This window comes from Peromyscus maniculatus, chromosome 17, assembly GCF_049852395.1.
Source record: "Peromyscus maniculatus bairdii isolate BWxNUB_F1_BW_parent chromosome 17, HU_Pman_BW_mat_3.1, whole genome shotgun sequence".
Classification (NCBI taxonomy): domain Eukaryota; kingdom Metazoa; phylum Chordata; class Mammalia; order Rodentia; family Cricetidae; genus Peromyscus; species Peromyscus maniculatus.
In genome coordinates this window covers 44,853,471-44,872,591 of record NC_134868.1, presented here as the reverse complement: position 1 = coordinate 44,872,591, position 19,121 = coordinate 44,853,471, and the positions used below count along the sequence as shown (strand labels likewise).

The 19,121-nt window shown below is 38.9% G+C and overlaps 1 long non-coding RNA gene across 1 annotated transcript in view; it reads right to left on the bottom strand.

The window, feature by feature from the left end:
• Nucleotides 1-11,576: 11,576 nt before the first annotated feature.
• Nucleotides 11,577-19,121, bottom strand: part of LOC121823503 (uncharacterized) — a 33,580-nt gene continuing 26,035 nt past the window's right edge. Inside the window, exon 3 of the long non-coding RNA XR_006065005.2 lies at nucleotides 11,577-11,959. This is a non-coding gene — a long non-coding RNA (uncharacterized LOC121823503). The remainder of the gene's footprint in view (nucleotides 11,960-19,121) is intronic.

The following is a 19,121-nucleotide window of genomic DNA, read 5'->3' as shown; positions in this document are numbered from 1 at the left end:
TGTGTTGCCCAGGTGAGGTGAAGTACCACTTTCCCTGTAGCTGGTAAAGGAGAAAGTCAGCTCTCTTGCCTGCCGCAGGTGGCAAGGGGCAAGGGGGCATCTTTCCCTTGCCCTTGCCACCACATGGCAGACCAGGGGAGCAGGCCAACTCTCCCATTCTCACGCCCTCAGGACCAGCTTACCTATGCCCTGGGAATAGGGTCAGCTCTATTGTCCTGCCCAAGAAAGGTGTAGGATCCTTTCTTCTGAGTGCTGTAGCCAGTGAGGGGCAGGGTCATGTCTCCCTAGTGCTGGGGCAGTAAGGGGTGGGGCCAATTTTGCAGTCCTATCCTCTTGGCCTTCAATAGTAACAAGAGCCACAGATGTTAGGGCCATGGACCCAGACCTGAGCCTTGGTGGCATCCCAGGCTGGAACATCACCATGGCCCCAGATAACAAGCAGTCCACCAACCTCCGCCTACCTCCTCACCACCCTCACCTCTTCAGATCTGCCTCTTTCCACAGGACATGAACCATTCTGTTTCTCTCTCTCTGCTATACCCAATTATATATTTGCTCACCATAATTGTACCTGACCACTGGGTGCCACAAGGCACCAGGTAGGCTACGCTGTCCCAGGCAGGCATGGGGGTCTCTTTCTCCCACTCAATCTTAATCACAGGATATTTTCTTAATTCCTCAGCCTCACAAGTACTTTCAAAATTTGCCTTTTTCTTTCTCTCTATCTCTTGCTTTGCCACCGACTTTCAATCAGATATTAAACTTAAAACATCTTTTTTGGATTTCTTTACTGTTTATGGCTCTAGGGAGGAGATATGCACAGTTAAAGCTGTAGGCCAGAAAGCGTCTACTATAGTAAAGATGGTTTAATAATTAATTGTTTAAAGATTAATTACTGCTTTGTGCTCAGCATTTGCTGTCCCAGCCATGCCTGATCTTAAGAAGCCAGCACACGTAGTCCGGCCTGCTTGCTTTACAGAATGTTACTTCTGGATCTGGGGGAGACACCACTTCCCTTTTGCTGTCCTTGAACTCCGTTCAGAACAATTCTAAATTCTCTGTGCTTTCGTTTTCCAAATGAAGCCCATGTTCAGTGTGCTCTGTTACACGGAGGAAGATACTCTTCTACTCCTTCCGTTTGCTCTTTGACTTGGGAGTCTCTGATACTGCTAGCGACATCAAATATTCTTTCTAAAATTTGTAGGTAAATGAAATATTTGCAATAAGTACCACAGGCAAACAATTAATGCATGTAATATGTAAAAGTATCATGTCAAGTCAATATATTTATTTAACCTACTAATAGGCAGGAGAGGATGCATCAGTGGGAAGTCAAGCCAATTCCTACATCAATGCTAGGCCTGGCTTCTCTACCTTCCCCACCAAGATGCCACAGGCTGTTTCTCTAGCCAGTTTCAGTGAGAATAAAAATGTGAAATTCATAGGGGGCAAAGGAAAGTATGTGGACAAGTATCACTAGAAGGGTCCTCGTGTTTTTTCCTCAAAATCTGGGCCTCCTTCCCTCCAAAAGTTAGGAACCAGGTCAGACTAAGATGGATACTCTGACGGTCTTTGCGACCACATCACTTTAGTGTCAGACTCAACCCAACTGTCGTACTGTACCTGCGGACTTCAAATGCAAACTAGATTTTTTTTTAAAAAAATTCTTTATGTACTTACTTCTGTCACTTGCAGTGTTCATCACTTTTCTCGTGGTTGTAAGACAACCCCTGACAAGTTTGGGAGGGGTCCGTCCACCATGGAGGCAGAGGTATGATGACAAGCATCTGAGGCTGTGCTTTCACCTCTGGGTGGATCAGGAACCAGAGAGAAAGAAAGATGAATCATGGTGCTCAGCTTTTCTTCTGTCCTCTTTATATTCAGCATGGGAACTCAGCCCATGGTGTGGTACCATCCACATTCAGGGTGGGGCTTATTCTTTCAGTTCTCTCCGGAAATACCCACACCTGAGTAATATGCCTCGCTAATGCCTGAGGGAGTTTTAGCCAATCAGTTTGAAAATCAAAATTAATTATAATGCATGTCTTTAAAGTGTAGGTTTTTTCATAGAGTTGAGTGCGTGTGTGTGTGTGTGTGTGTGTGTGTGTGTGTGTGTGTGTGTGTGAAAACTTTGAAAAATGAGCAGTGGGAAACAAAAACCACCACAGTCAGCACCTATATTCTATTAAGGCAATTAATCACACACATACTTTGTCAACTTCCCCTTGGTTTATTTTGTTTTATGACTCTATTATTATTTCATCAACATAATAAAACGAATTAATCTCTATCACGTAGAAAACGCTTGGGTGACAGAGTAAAGGAACTTAGCTGCCTGTGCCTATCTTCGGGCTCCAATCAATCATCATGCAGATTGAATTATTTTTAACTGTGATGCATTCATTAGTCCTTATTGGAAACATTTTAATGCATTATAGGATTCCCTATACTGTCAGAATACAGATCTGTCACTTGGCATGAACTTATTCAGCAGCTCAGATGCCATGCATTAGCAGCCTCCTCTAATAGAATATGAAAATTTCAGAAATTGATAATGAAAATAAGCTATGTCTTGACATGCAATCTTGTAACTTATTTGAGAAAGGCATAATTGTAAGCTTAGAAGAATTTTTCAAATCTGGAGATAATACAAGAGGAAACCTAAGGGTTTTTAAGAGGATAACGTACAAGTTGGATGAACTTACTGTTAATACTAACACAATAGGTGGTAAATGTGTCCAAGGAAACAGCATTTTTCCTGACACCACCAAGCTGATGCATATATGAACTCATAGAGACTGGGACAGCATATTCAAAACCCACCCAAGTCCAAGCCAGACAAGTACTGAGAACGGGGAAGGGAAAGTAGGCACAGAATACCACCCCTTGCCAAGAAGCTATTCATACTGATAGTTGCTGAGAGAGGGAAAATCCATTTTTTCCCATAATGGAGTGGCGCTGGCCACACTCCATGGTAGACTTCATGCTCAGGGGTAATTGGCCAAAAGAAAACATACTGCATGGTTTTTGTGCTATTTGATTTTTTTTTGTCTTGTTCTTATGAGGCAGAAAGAAAATGAGTTTGGGCAACTAGGAAGAGCCAGTTTGTGGAAGGAATTGATAGAGAAGAAAGTATTATTAAAATGTATTGCATGAAAAAAATTAAAAAACAAAAACACTACAAAAAAGAAGATGGTTAAACATGTATTCATCAAGGATTTCATTCATGTTTATTTCTTCAGCTTTCTCAGACAAGTGAATTACATTTTTCCGAAGTAATTCAGAGTGAAGACCAGCATATCAATGACAGATACTCATGAAAATATCTATACTAAAATGTACATATTGAGCATTGATTAGGATATGAACAAAAATTTGTCTCTGAAGATCTAGAGAGAAACACATAGTGCCTGTTGACAATGTGCTTTAGTTAAGAGGTTCCCTTTGTAAATTTTGTGTGTGTATGGCTCTTTCCCATGTACATCTGTGCACTGCATATGTGCCTTGTGCACGTGGACACCAGAAGAAGGTATCAGATCCCCAGAAAATAGTGTTATGAACAATTATGAACCACCATATGGGTTCTGGGAATTGAACTTGGGTCCTTTGGAAGAGCAACAAGTGCTCTTAATGGCTGAACCATCTCTCCAGCCCCATTTGAGCTGATTCTTGTGAAAATCAAGTACAAGTTAATTTTGTTGAAGTCATATGTGAGAAATTCCAGAATATTGAATAGGAAATGCACCATTAATCGAGCACAGAAAAGAAGGAGTGAGAATGCAGGGTGGGTTTGAGGGATTCTGTTGATCCATGAGATCCATATATCACACATGCCCAAGAGTTAAGGTGAAAACTATTTCAGTCTAGAGAGGAGTGTTGTGCAAGTATTTCTAAGTGTTTTTACACTGTTCCCCTCACTGGTAGTATTAAATGTTAATATTAAATCTGGACATTCTACTAAACATTAACCTGTATAAAAATCTTAATTTCAAGAAACATGGTATTTCTTAGTTCTCCTTTTAAATAACCCTGATGTCTCAGGGAAATTTTGGACCACCTGTCTGGCCCATGTGTCATCTTGGATCAATTACCTTATTTCAGTGAGCTTCACCTTTCCCATATGAATAAGAGGGAAGTTAGATATTCATTTAGATCCCTTACTATCCTTGAGCATCTTTATGAAAAGTTTTTTTTTCTCTCTTTTGGTACAGAAGGGTTTCAGCAAGCCCTGCTGGACCTCTTTCTTGGTTCATGGATCTCTCTTTAGCCTTACCTCATCTTGTTTGGAACAGGCAATTCACCCATGCTGCTAGGACAGAGTACGAAGTAAAAGGAAATGAACTATTCTGGTCTGGTTAATTATTCATGCATAAATCATTAATATGCTTTGCATTTTACTATCAACTTGAAGTTGTTGGGTGCCAAGGGGTATTAATAAAGAAGAAGTTTCATGAGATCAGAGAAAAAGATGCCAATAAAACATTTTCTGTGTACAGTCAAGTAGAATAAAGGGGCATGGGGCTAGAGAAAAGGAAGGAAGGATAGGAATGTAGCACTCGAATTCTCACATTTCTAAGGAAGAAATATAGTTGAGAATTCTCTGCACGGATTTAGCCCACAATAGATTCATGTTTTTGAGAAACAGTCAATATCAGCAAAGTTGTGTGCGCACTGCACAGCTAATTAAGAAACAAACACTTAGTTTTGTTTTATTTCCCTCAAAATTAACCCTGTGCAGAAAAGAGCCATCTGACAGTGACAGCAGGCAAAACTGCTCTGCAATGAAGTGCTTTCCTGTAAAAAAGCCCCAGAAAGGCTAGTAGCAGTCTCTAGGACACAGAAAGTGAAAACGGACTTACCACACACCACAGAGGTTTTCAAAACTAAAGGCATGCAGCTGTCCTGAAGAATGAAGTCCTCTGAATGCTTCCTGTACAATTGAGTCGAGCACCGAGCTGACCAGCAGAGAATGCCACATAATCAGGACAACAGAAATGAGTGCTGTGCCTGAATTCTACCAAATTAAAAAAAAAAAAGATTAAAGGGCTGCCTTAGAAAGAAAACTACATGCATATACCCATATATACATATGTATCCATGTGTAGTGAAAGTGAGTACCTAATTTCCCTGAAGTGGTTATCTCTTTGATTATGATGTCTAAACAGAAGAGATTTTTAATAATTTTTGAGTCTCTGGTAATGGAATATTCTTTCATTCTAAAAGTTCTTATAATGATAAGCCTAGGTGGATTAGGATAACTATTTATCTTTAACCAAATCCTGTTGCCAAGCACTTTATATGCATTAAGGTAATACTTATAACCTGCTGGCATAGTTAAAATTATCTCAATTTCAGAATAAGAAATAAAAGACTCAAGAGGGCAGAGTCCCCTGCTCAAGTTATACACTCATCAGGAGCATGACTCATCTCTCCATGATTACAAATGGTCTCAGGCATTGCTGTGCCATTAGTAAGGGTAATGGTGGCAACAATAATACACCACTAAACTTTAGGAGCTGAGGAGACTATGTTTCATGCCAAGAAAGGTGAGAAAAATCTCCCCAAGATGTCTGCCCTTTCAGAAAGTTGCCATATTTTGGGAAGGCTATCCTGTGTCTATATTATCTATCAAGGATGTGAGACACAGAGCATTAGCATTGATAAAGAGATGTTTAATAGCATGACACTGAGGTATGGAATAGACATAGAACAATAAAATTAAGACCCCATCATCAGGCTGTATAGCATGTATGACTTTTGCATATGACAATTGCGGGCTCTTATTTCAAATGAGAAAGGACCTATTTATTCATAAATAGTGGCAGAAAAATGAGTAGTCATTTGGAGAAAGATAAGACCTAGGTTCACATTAGAGAACAAATTTTAAGTGGATTGCATATCTAAAAGTTAGATGCATGATTATATAAATACTGTTGTAAAACATGGGTGTTTTCTTTTTTTTTTTTTTTTTTTCCATCACAGGCAATTTATTTTGTTCTATTCATTCACAGTTAATACAGAAAATACTTGGAAACATTTCCATATAATATTTGACACAGAAATCATCAAATAGAAGTATACAATGTTGACAGGAGGCAGTACATTTATAATTTATAACCCCAAATGTATTTATAAATTAGAAATGGAAAGATCTACAAATGAAATTATGAAGGTTCACCAAAGTCATTTAATCTGTCAGTTTCTCATTCATTTTTATGTCTTAATAATATTCTATTGTATGAATAAGCCACATTTTATTTCTCTCCAGTATTTGATAGCTATTTGAGTTGTTTTAACTTTTTTACTATTAGCAACACACTGCTGTAAACCTTCATGTACATGTTTCATAGGTGCACATTTTCAGTAGTTTGAGGTTATATTCCTAAGGGTAGAATTGTTGAGTAACAGAGTAACAATGTTTTGCATTTTGACCAACCACCAGACTGTTTTGCCAAAGTGGCACACCATTTTACAATCTCACCAAATCCTTGTTTTTAAGGCTCTGATTTTTGTACAAAAGCATTCAATCATTCTGTCAGACCAAACCAGGAAAAGTAAGCTATAGTTCAGAGCTGTTCTATTCCATTTACTATGCAAAGCCAATCTTGGCGTTTGCAACTCTCAGCCCTTTTGAGTATTCTTGCAGTGTTCACCTTTTCCTCCACCACTTTTTTTTTCTTCTTTTTTTCTGGTTTATTTCTATCTATTACAAATGTATAAAAAATGCTCCATCAACACTGCTGATAGCAGCAGAACCTTGAGAAATATACCTTTGGTTTGCCTCAGAAAAGGAACACATATTGTACTGTAAAGTTTATAAAATTGGCGCAAAACATTGTAATAATGTTACAATACCAGTTTTAAGAGTTCAGTGACTAATGGGGAGCCGATGGGATACATGCAGAACTGTGAAAGCGATCTCACTTAGCCAGCTGTACACGTAGACTGTAAATCTACATTCAGATCATTTCTGAACTAAGACTATCATGTCAGTTTATCTGTTGAGGTCAACCAGGAAACCCTGGAATATACCTTGATTTTTGCAAAAAAAACAAAATAGGGGGAGGGGTTTCTTCAGCATTTTAGTCCACGAGTAACAGTATCCTAACAGGCAAAGTGTTCTCTCACTGTCAACATAGAATGAACTGCTGCTGGAGGTCAACTTGGGCTTTAATTTGCATTAGCACTTACATGCATAGTAGTCCAAGTTGTTGACCTCATGACTTTAAAAAGTAACTCTAAAAAAGTAAAATGGCCCTTCTTGGAAGACTAAAGAAAGACATCCAGCCACAGTTGTAAAAAGTCTCATCAAAACAATATACCCTTTTATGAATTACGCCTCAATTAAAAAAAAAAAAAGTAGCCCCAAATAAGAAGCAGCTCTGAAAAAGAAAATATAACTTAAGATATTTGAAAAAAACAAGGTGAATACAGGTTCAAAAGTAATTAAAATATATTTTCTTAAGGCTATCTAGAATTAGGCTTTAAAGAATTCTACCATTTCAAGTTTACCACTAGTTACTAGATACCTATTTACAAACAAGATGTTCACCTTTTTTGTTCCTTTATCAAGAGAAAAATCTACCTTCAGACTATGAGGGTGGTGATGGGGAGGGACTAGAAAACAAGATTCAAACAATCCCATGCAAATATCACATTTTTCAAATGGAAGAACTCCAAACTGCACTAGAGGTTCCAATCACTAAGACACTTTCCATTGAAATGATTTAAGTACAACTACATGGCACCAAGGTTTAGGCCTAATATAGGCCTGACAACCAAGTCCTTGTTTTCTGGAAGAAAGGCCTCAAAAGTCCCACTCAATTCCATATAACAATACTTCAAAGATCAATTAGGTTTTCCTTTCCTTAATATTTTTGTTTTTGACTTCTAATCCTAAAGACTAGATTAAAACTCAGCTCATTTCCCAGAAGGCATTGCTTCCCTTTGCTCTATGAAAGAGTCCACCAAGACCTCTTCCTCAAAACCATCTAGCCCCCAGCCTCCAGTCTTTGCTTGTGATGCATCTTTCTCAACATCCTGAAAAGGTAATGTAGGTAAAATATGCTCATAAACATTAAAACTAGTTGTTAGAAAGACGTAACTAGCTTTATAATTTAAGTTTTAAAGCATACATACTTGAAGCTTAATCTGAACTGACAATGATTGTCGAAGCCTAGAATTCAACATTTACAAATTCTCATTCACACACACAAAACACACTATTATCACACAACTTGTGTCTTGAGAAAATCTTCTGCTTTTTAAATCTTTGGCCTCCCAGTCAATCCCAAATTCAACCAACTTTTCCGAGTTCTGGTAGTTACCTGGACCACTGAGGCATTGCCACAAGACTTCTTCTCTTTTGAAACATCCTTTTTCTCTAGATATTAGGATAGCTACACCAGCTTGTTTCTTCTGTGGTGTATGTTGGTGTGGGATTATCTATTGCTTGATTTTTCATGGATGTATTTAGCTTCTTTGGGTTGAATTTTCCCTTCTAGTGCTTTCTGTAGGGCTGGGTTTGTAGACAGGTATTGATTAAATCTGGTTTTATCCTGGAATATTTTGTTTACTCCGCCTATGGTGATTAAGAGTTTTGCTGGGTATAACAGACTGGGTTGGCATCCATGGTCTCTTAGTGTCTGCATGAGATTTGTCCATGATCTTCTAGCTTTCATAGTCTCTATTGAGTAGTCTGGTGTTATTCTGATGGGTTTACCTTTATATGTTACTTGGTCTTTTTCCTTTGCGGCTCTTAATATTTTTTCTTTGTTCTGTGTGTTTAGTGTTTTGATTATTATGTGGCGAGGGGACTTTTTTTTTGGATCCAGCCTATTTGGTGTTCTGTAAGCTTCTTGTATCTTCATAGGTATTTCTTTCTTTAGGTTAGGAAAGTTTTCTTCTATAATTTTGTTGAATATATTTTCTGTGCCTTCTCCTTCTTCTATCCCTATTATTCTTAGGTTTGGTCTTTTCATGGTGTCCCAAATTTCCTGGACGTTTTGTGTTATGACTTTTTTGTCTTTAGTGTTTTCTTTGACTGACGAATCTATTTTCTCTATCATGTCTTCAGTGTCAGAGATTCTCTGTTCCATCTCTTGCAATCGGTTGGTTATGCTTGTTTCTGTAGTTCCTGTTCGTTTAGTCAGGATTTCTATTTCCAGCATTCCCTCAGCATGTGTTTTCTTTATTGTCTCAAATTCATTTTTCAGATCTTGGAATGTTTCTTTCAGCTGTTTAATTGCTTTTTCTTGGCTTGATTTGATTTCTTCCCATTTTTTGTTCGTTTTTTCTTCCATTTCTTTAAGGGAGTTTTTAATTTCCTCTCTAATGGAGTTTTTCATTTCCTCTTTAAGGGAAGTTTTTATTTCCTCTTTAAGAGAGTTTTTCATTTCCTCTTTAAGGAAAGTTTTTATTTCCTCTTTAAGGTAGTTTTTCATTTCCTCTTTAAGGAAAGTTTTTATTTCCTCATTGAGGGAATGTTTTATTTCTTCTTTAAGGGCCTCTATCATCTTCTTAAAGTCATTTTTAGGGTTGATCTCTTCTGTTTCTTCTGTCATGGTATGTTTAGGTCTTGTAGGTGTAGAATCACTAGGTTCTGATGTTGCCATATAGGTCTTTATGTTGTTGCCTGTATTTTTGCACTGGCGTCTACTCATCTTTTCCTCTGTGCGGTGCAGGTGGTGTCTGTGTCTGAGAGTGCCTCTCTTGTTCTAATTTTTAGTCTTGGTTTAGTAGGGGTTCTTGGTTAAATTGGTGCTATTGGGCTGTTTCTTCAGGGACAGCTGATTTCAGTCGGTGAATTATATCCTTATGATTCTCGTGACCTGGTTTGGTGACTGGGTAGCGCCTTCTTCTGTGTTCCCAAGTCACGTTTTGTTCATTTGTCAACTCCTCAGCTGATCTTGTTTCTTCAGACTTCAAACTGTAGGCATCTGAATCCTCTCCCAGATGGGTTTCAGCTGAGCAGGGTAGTCTCACCAACACCTCCAAGTTGTTGGGTTTCACAGGATCAGCAGTTGGGCCCTGGGTTGTCCCCAGACGGAGTGTCCAGACTCGCCCTGGTTCCGACTCATGGAGATAGCCTCTTCCCCAGGTGTTGGGGCTAGGGGTGTCCCCGTTCCAAGCTGTGTCCGCCCCTCTCCATCCCCGGGCCTGTCCACCCCTGTGGCCCACCGCCACAGGCCCACCTGCATCCACTTGTCTCCACCGCTGGGCCTGTATGTCCCTGTCAGCTGCCGCTGGGTCTGTCTACCTCTGCGGGCAGCCAGTGGGCCTGTATGTCTCTGCCGGCTGCCGCCGAGGGCCTACCTACCTCTGCTTGTCACTGCTGCCGGGCCCATCCACCTCTGCGAACTGCCACGGGGCCTGTATGTCTCTGCCGGTTGCCGCTGGGCCTGTATGTCCCTGTTGGCCACTGCCACCGGGCCCTTCCACCTCTGCGAGTTGCCGACCTGCGTCTGTCTGTCTCTACCGCGTGGCCTGTCCACCTCTGTGGGCCGCCGCCAGGCCTGAATGTCTCTGTCGGCCGCCGCCACCGGTCCTGTCCACCTCCGTCTGCTTATCTCTGCCGCAGGGCCTGTCCACCTCTGTGGACCGCCGCTGGGCCTAAATGTCCCTGTCAGCCACTGCCGCCGGACCCGTCTACCTCCGCGGGCCGCTGCCACAGGCCTACCTGCGTCTGCTTGTCTCCGCCATCTTCGGGTGTTTTCTTTTTAATAATATCATAGAAAAAAAGCTACTTAAATGTGATCAGAAATTTAAAGATAACATAAGAGTGGTGAATGTGATTGTGCACTATATTTGAAAGCGAGATTCTAAATTTCATTATTCACAAACTGAAAAGTGCCCCAGGAAACTGGGAGTATTTAAACTTATTCCTTTGTGGTGTTCACCCGAATGGCATGTAGGTTTATAGAACTCTTACAACCAGAAGCAAAAGGACCAAAACCTTGATAGAAAAATGAGGGAATGCATTAACAGATCATTCACAAAATAAAAGATAGCTAGCCCTAAGTATGTAAGTGTATATTACACATCACTTTTAATTGCATAAATGAAAATCAAAATTATATTCAAAGTGTCATCTATCAGAGGAGCAAACAGTTTTTCAAACCTGACTGTATTGTGCTGTGAGGTTTTGTGAACAAACTCTGTTACATTGTAATGGAAATGTCAAACTGAGTAAATCAAATGGTAGCAAATATGTGGAAGAGGGGCTCACTCCTACATGACTTGTCAGAGCTTAAAACAGTGTAGCCACTTGGAGAAACATTTGGGTGGCTTCTTTAAAACTTTACCTGCTCTTGTGCTTCTGGACTCTTCCCGCATAAATAAAACATATCCATTTCCCCCTACATTTATGGACACACACACACATATACATATATACATGCATGTATGTATATAAATATGCATATAAACACACACATACATACACACACAAACACACGCACAGACACACACACAGACACATACAGACACACACACACACACACATATATATATATGAGAGAGAGAGAGAGAGAGAGAGAGAGAGAGAGAGAGAGAGAGAGAGAATAACTTACATGATGCCATATAGCTTCTGAAACTCTTAAAGAAACAAAGTGCTGGAGGAATCTTTTGTTCGACATTCAGATTTGATTGCTGTTGTTTGCACAAAGTACATTACCCTTGTTTTTCTTTTAAATAGCTGTTGAATCCATGAGAACTCCCAGTTAAGCTTGGTATACAGGCTGGTTGTCAGGAGAAAATGACCATGGCACCAGAGTTTGAAACTTACAAAGTAAATTTAGCAAAGATTTTTTTTTTTAATGAAGTATTTTTGCTAATCTCGTGTGGCCCATTTCTTCAAATTCCAGTCAATATCAGAGATGCACAGTGATGTAATACCATCAAAGGAAGAGACAGGAAGTCTTCAGATAACATGGATGTCTGCATACAACATCTAAGGAGTCTGCAAAATAAACACAAATAAAGAACCACTAATGAGTTCAGTACATCACAGGGAGCATGATAAACATATAGAAGTAAATCAATAAGAGGTCAATATGCTAGCACTAAGCCTGTGAACACCCTGGCTAAAAGCCCATTTAAATCTATAAGCTCAAGAAGCAAATAAAATAGGGAAAGTTTGCAATAAACTAAGTCTGCAATTTGTATGCTGACAACCTGCAGTGTTGATGAATTAAGCGAAAAGATATATGTTGAAAGTCTCAACGTTATGAAGCTTCCTCTTATCCCCCAAACTAATATCCAAGTTTACTACAATGCCTATCAGGACACTAGCAAAGTACTTAGTAGATTTAAACTTGACTGTTCTAGACTTCATATGGAGATCCAAAGAGAATGAGATAGATAAAGCTATTTTGAAAGAGCATTAGAAACAGCAGTAGGAGCAAAAACTATACATGTTGATGAGGGATATACAGCCATCAAAAGGATAAAATGGAGGGCTCAGGACTACCCTTACACTACAGTGGGCAACTGATTTTTGACTAATGTGAAAAAGCAATTTAATGACAGAAAGATATCCTTCCCCAAAAGAGACAGAATGACAAAGAATTAATGTCAATCTGGTATTATCCCATAGACAACCTGTTAACCCCAAATGACTTGTGGGTTTCAGTTGAATACATACACATTTCCATACTCACAGTATTCTGGAGGCTGAGACAGGTAGATTGTGAATTCAAGCTATATGGTGAATAGAAGTCCAGACTGGGCTACACAGCTAGATCCTGTCATATATATTCATATATATATATATATATATATATATTCATATATATATTCATATATATATATATTTGTACTAATTTTACTCTTAATAGGACATAGGCAAAAGACATGAACAGACATCTTACTGAAAAGAACGTACTCATGACAAATTAGTCTTGGAGGACTTGGTGTACAGCTCAGCCATAGGATATTTGCCTGGTAAATGTAAGGCTGTAGGTGAGAGCCTTGATATGCAAAACAAATAAGCAAGCAAAACACAAAGAGAAAAACAACACTTAAAAAGATGAAAATCACCAACTGGTAAAGTTTAATCTTATTTATTTGTTGTTGTGAGTGTGGGCACATGTGTCCTATGTCACACATGTGGAAGTTAGAGGAAACCTTTATGAAGTTTCTTCTCTTCTTCCACTTTGGGCTAGTTTCTGGGGAGATTATGTGTAGGGTGCCAGGCTTGTACAGCAAACACCTTTACCTGCTCAGCCATCTCACAGGTCCCATAGAGCAACTTAAACATACAAAGAGCTATTATCACATGCCAGCCACTAAAATAAAAAAAAAAAATGGTCAGAATGGAAGATGCTGGTGAATAGCTGGAGATGCAGGCTCTCTCCTAGTATATGTGTCAGAATGTGGAATGGTGCAGCCACTTTGAGAAGCAGTTTGGTGCAAGTGCTTTTCCACTTGGGGCACTTCTTTTGTATACGTACCAATGGATGCACACAGCAGAACTTTTATAAGGACGTTCATGTCAGTTTGATTCTTTAAAGCCCAGGGAAAACATTATTGAGTTGACAAAATCATATAAACTGTAAGCACATTTATGTTGGTTAAGATATAGATGGGCAGGATGGTACGGGTATAAGAGGGCCAAGGCAGAGGTGCTTGGATTCACAGAATGTTCCGTGTCTTGGCTGTATCAAATGCCAGCATCCTGGTGGTGGTCCCTGTAGTTTGGAGATACAGAGAACTGAAGGAGATTAAGGTTGTTCAGGACAACTATGCGTTGTCTAAGAAAGAAAACCAACAACAGCAACAAAAACAAAACCTTCATCTTGGATCTAATCCCAAACCAGAAACAAATATAGTGGCTGGAAATTAGTAAAGTTTGAAGACTGTGGATTAGATGATTTTAACATCCATTTCCTGATTTTCATACCTGCTCTGATTTGGAAAAATCTGGCTGAAAGTCACAGGAAATATTTTGTGTGTAACATTTTAACCTTCCTGTGAATGTACCATTATTCTAAAAAAAAATATAAAAAAATTTAAATGTCTTTGAATTATAAATTTGTGTTAGACAAATTGGTGAGAAAAATAGGCTTCTTTTTTTTTATATTGCATGATGTTTTCATTTTTATTGTTCTCAGTGTGGCAGACATCCTGGCAGATGGCAAGTGACCATGGAGGTCAGTTCAAACTGAGGAGTGACCATCTGAGCTTTTATTTTCATTCATATATATATATATGTTTCCTTTTATTACAGATTCACTTTATGTATGATACATTATATATACAATAGTCATGCTTTCAAATACGTTAGTTATGTAAGCTCCTAAACATTTTGAACTGCAAGATCGGCTGCTATGTGCATCCTTTCCTAACTGTTCAAGTGATTGTCTTTCCTTTCAAAGGGAAAACTTCCAACCAAGTAGGTGGCTGCTGTGACAGGAGAAGGCTGTGGCTTGTTAGTATGCCCTGGCCTGACAGTAGGAGAATCGGGTCCCCTCCACCTGTCATCTCTCCACGTTGGTGTCATTTATTTTTCCCATCCTGCTTCTCAGTTGCAGGGCAACAGCAGCCAGAGCTATGCCATCTCCAGCTGTAGTCAGAGCAGCATAAATATTAGTGGTAATTGTACAGTACAGTAATTGCAAATAGCAGTGATTAATTCTTGCAATAATAGCTGTCCTAAGAACAATTGATTTCCCTTCCAGTCATGCCCAGGTTTCCCACGAGAAAGCTTTCAAATGGTTATTATTTTTAGTTTAAGCTTTCCAGAGAAAAGGGAAGATGAAAAGAATGGGATTTCTTTGGACTTGTCAGCCCTGGTTCTTCATTAGTGGGAGGAGTAAGGGCATATGTGTCTCTGCATGTCCAAGGAATGACCTCGCTCCCCAGGAAAATCAGCCTGATTTGGAAAGTAGGAAACGTTACCACTTGCTAAGTGTGGCTCACACAAGCATGGCTCCAAGTTTCCTTAACACTGAGATGACCCAGTGTAGGAATTTCTTACCTATGTACTGTAAGTCCCTTTTGTGTAAGTCTTATCCAGTACTCTGCAATTTATTTTTGAAGGCTTCGTGATGTTACTATCTAAGTAACATTTCCATTTAATATATGCTAAAGGGTAGGAATGTGAGGCAGTAATTGCCTCATTCAAATCATCGAAGAAGTCAGTGTTGGACCTGAACTTTAAGATTAAGTCATCACAACTGCTATTTTTACCATCTGATTAAGAAGCTGGACTAAAATTTCAGGGCTAGTTCCCCTCTCTGCCACCCACTTCTCTACTTTTTTGGCTAATCTCGTGTTCACCAATGCCATTTACACTGTATCCTCCTGGCTTCAGTACTCAGTGAGTGCCTTTCAATTTACAGGCAAAGTTAACTGTGTTAAAAATCATGAAACAGGAGGATACAATTAACTAACTATGGTCAAATCTTCTGATCATCAAAGTAGATGAATCATTAAGTTTTCAGCAGTATGTACTTGGATGCATAAGTCAAGCATTGGAAATAAGAATTCTTAAATGTTCAGTGTGTATTAGCCTTCTGTCTATTCTCATATACCTGTGCTTCCCAAAAGAAATATATTCGGAAATGAAACCAATCATGTTCTTGTTTTCTTCAGGTTCTTTAAGACTAAAGATACCATGAAGGCAAATGACCTGTGTCCCTTGTATCCCTCTGTCTTCACTAGTGCATTGTGTAGGACAACACTTGCAACATTGAGCTGAGGTTGTAGTTGTTATTTTTGTTTGCTGTTTCATAGCCCAGGCTAGCATAGAAATTGCCATCCTCCTGCCTCAGCTTCCTGAATGCTGGCCATAATTATAGGCATGCTTCACTGTATCTAGTTCAGTCTCAATAAATGTTAAAGGAGCACATGAATGGATAATGTGCTCATATTCTCCCCATTTGTTCCAAGATGACTGATCCTGGATTTCTTGGCTGCCATACTAATCTTACAGAACTGTATGTCCCAGGAAGAGAAGGCTTTGACTTCTGTCAATTACCTCCCATTGTATTCCACAGCGAACATTTGTTATCTCATAGTTTCGCAGTGTTACAACCCTTTGTGGCCTTTCTGAGAGTGGCTCATTGGGAAGTAGGGGCTCAGTGGGAAGAGGAAAGGCAAAGAAAAAGATAAGAGGGATGTGATCAAAGTACATTATATATATATATATATATATATATATATATATATATATATGTGAGAGAGATTATATATGTTAAACTCTGAGTGAACAAATAAGTTTATGAAAGTGAATGTGTATGGCAAAGGCTTAGGGTTTTATGCCAAGGGTCAGGGAAGTTGGACAAAGCTGCAATTTTGCTAAGTCTCAAATGGAGCTAGAGGTTGAACCTCTAGTTCATGTGACTATGCATAGGTCAGTTTCCTGCTTCTGCTTTGGTTTGAGCAGACTTCAGCTTTATACCACGTGAGCGTCTATAATCCTCACAACATGCCTTTTTCTGTGATAAGTAATCTTAAAAAGATAGAGGTCTTGGGTAAGCAGTAAGGCACACAAAATAGTAGCATCGATCTTTCATTACCTAATCTTGAAATGTTAAGTCTGATGTCTTGGCCATAAAGACTTATGAGAAAGCAATGGGTAGGGTAGGTACCACAGAAGAGTATGAGTGTCTGGAAGCAGGGCCATCTTGGAATCGAGCTACATAAAATGATAATGAAACATTTCAGACTGTTCCCTATTTCAAGGATATGGATACATGGTATGTTGTCATTAAATTATTTCAGGGGGATAATGATGCTCTTTTAAAGGAACAGAACCATCTAAACTTTGAGAGCCTCTGTAGTCAACTTTATGTGTAACTCACCAAAGTGTTTACCACTGATCTAAATATAAGACTGGGGAGTGTCAAGGACAACTAATAAATAAGTGAACAACAAAAGGAGTCTAATATTGTGTTGGAGAGATGGATCAATGATTAATAATGCTTTTGTACAAATCCTGGGTTCACTTCCTAGTGCCAACATGGGATGGCTCAAAATGTCTAGTAACTCCAACTCCAGGGACCTGACACTATCTTCTAGATTCTGTAGGTACTGTACCAGTACACACACACACACACACACACACACACACACACACGCACGCACGCACGCACGCACGCACGCGCGCGCACGCACACGCACACACACATACCACCCATACACATAATTAAAAACATAAAAATGAAATCTTTTTAGAAATAAGGGTAACATAGAGATGAGGCAGGAAGTAAAAAGAACAACTTAGTGAGTGAGTAATACTCATCAACTACCCAAGTTTTAATATCCTTTGAGCAGGGACAGCTTCTGCTTTCAGCAGGAGTTGAGAGGACTAGCTTGGCAGTGTGAAACAGGTGGTAAGGGTGGTTGGTACGTTAGTAGGATGAGTATATAACTTACGGTCCAAACCAGGCCACTATTTAGAGCAAAAAGGGGTGCTATCAATAACCATGCCAAGGTAAAAGCATAAACTGGCGATATCTGAGACTATCATAAGCATATATTCACCCTGTAAATTAGAGCCATTTATTTTGAGCCACTTTTACTATGAGGAGCTTATAATAGGTGAGTTTTGTAAACACTCCCTTGAAGCTTGCTTTTTGTACTTTCCACATGACTGTCTTATCCAGGAAAAAAAAAAAGCATAGAATGAAGCAGGCATCGCAGTGAGCTGTCTCCTGACAAAAACACAGCCTTTTCAGGGAGGATTGATTTGTAAAGATGTTGTCTAAGAATTCAGACTGCTCTCAAGGAAATTACCCATCATTAGGGATTTGAGAAAATCCTTTACTGCAATTTCTCTTATATGAGCACCACATAGAAGGTCTGTTTAATTTTACAAAATTTCTTTTCATATGCATCTAATTAAAGTATCTTTTGAGTCCATCATGTTGTATTCAAGTTAATTAAATAGAAAAAAATTTAATGGCTCTCTATTAGATTTTCCTGGTTAATGTCATAGGCATCCATTGATTTTTTTAATTAGAGATTTTTGTTAATGGATTTTCACAAATTAAAGTCTGCCTAATAACCAGCATTTCTCTGGATGTTCTCTGGATACTTGCTGGGAATTTGGCAAGACCACGAGGGCATGTTGGGAAGTATGCCTTTTCAATGTCAGTTTCCTACAGAAGTCTAAAATGCAATTAGAATTCCTGCTGATAAACTTTGTTACTCCATGGCTTTTTCCTTCTCTTGCAAATATTCACAGACCACTTAGGGAGAAAGTGTATAACTGGTAACATTCACTTGTACCCAGACATGGACTATCTGGCCTCCTTCATGAGAGTCCAAGTGAGTTGTCATAACTCTGGGTAGAAAGTAATACTCTACATTTTCTCTGGCTACACTGATAATAAGGAATTGTAGCAGGCTTTCTTTGGGCCACCAACTAGCTCCCAAATAAAGACAGAGACTATTATTAGTTATGAATGCTAGCCTTATCTTATGCTGTCCCACTAGCTCTTATAACCTAATTTAACCTTTTTCTCTTTATCTACATTTTGTCTCAGGGCTTTTTACCTTTCTTTGATTCTTTATGTCCTACTTTTCCTGCTTCTTTTGTGTCTGTAAGACTGGTGGCTACCTGGTTGGCTGGCCCTGGGCATCTTCATCTCTTTTTCCCTCATTCTGTCTTCTCGAGACTAGATTTCCTCTCTTATTTATTTTCTCTGTCTACCAGCCCCACCTATCCCTCTACTGCCTAGCTATTGGTCATTTAGGTTTTTATTAGACCAATCAGGTGCCTTAGGCAGGCAAAGCAACACATTTTTACATCATTAAATGAATGCAGCATAAACAAATGTAACACACCTTTACATAAAGTAATATTCTGCAACATAAGAAATGTAACACATCTTAACATAGTTAAAGTACTATTCCACATTTCCCCTTTTTTGTCTACATAAAAAGAAAGGTTTTAACTTTTACATAGTAAGACTAAACACAATAAGAACAATTAATCAATTAAGAATTACATTTACAATATCTAGTCCATTTGTATTTGAAAGATTCAGAGAAAATACTCCATTATATATCCTATTTTGATGAGGCCAAAGTTTTGTATCTAATTTACCTTCTATCATAACTAAGGAAAACTGTTACTATAACTATCTAGTCTTCAACTCCATCAAAGACACCAG